The sequence below is a fragment of the Chaetura pelagica genome, unplaced genomic scaffold (genome assembly GCF_000747805.2).
Source record: "Chaetura pelagica isolate M959 unplaced genomic scaffold, ChaPel_1.0 scaffold103, whole genome shotgun sequence".
In the NCBI taxonomy this organism is placed as follows: domain Eukaryota; kingdom Metazoa; phylum Chordata; class Aves; order Apodiformes; family Apodidae; genus Chaetura; species Chaetura pelagica.
The window spans coordinates 2,627,978-2,628,441 of record NW_009953004.1 but is presented as its reverse complement, the minus strand read 5'-3'; the positions used below and the strand labels follow the sequence as shown (position 1 = coordinate 2,628,441).

Here is a 464-nt window from a genome sequence, read left to right as displayed (position 1 = left end):
GGAGTCAGGTGGTTGGGGGGCGCGCCGGGGTTCCTGCAGCCTGGGGGGGGTCTGGGGGAGGCAGAGGTGCCTCATATAAAGGGGGTGGATGCTGTTGGGATGCTGGCCTGAAAGGCAGAAGGCAAGGAAAGGGTTAAAAACGTGTTTGGTGAGACATCCTCCCTCCCCCCCCCCACTGCTTCCCTCCCCAGACATCCCTGCACCCTTTCCACAGCCGGCAGAAGGGATTTGCCACTTCTCACCAGTACTTCCAATACTACTTGCCACCCTTCCCATGGGAGTAGAGGGTCCTGTCCTGCCTCATTCCCCCCTGAGTTTTGTGCCCTGGTGCTCCCCGGGTGGGAACCTTGTTCCTGGCTAGGGGAGCCACCACCTCCTGTACCCCTGGGTTGGAGACCCCCCTGCAGGGAGCTGCTGCAGATGGGCAGCCCCCCTTGGATGGGGAGACCCCAGGGGCTGCTGTG

The 464-nt window shown here is 62.7% G+C and overlaps 1 protein-coding gene across 1 annotated transcript in view; it reads left to right on the top strand.

Moving 5' to 3' along the window:
- The window catches only part of LOC104387833 (protein Wnt-11b-like), a 23,326-nt gene that overhangs the window by 21,468 nt on the left and 1,394 nt on the right, over positions 1-464 (top strand). The gene's annotated exons all lie outside the window — the stretch shown is intronic.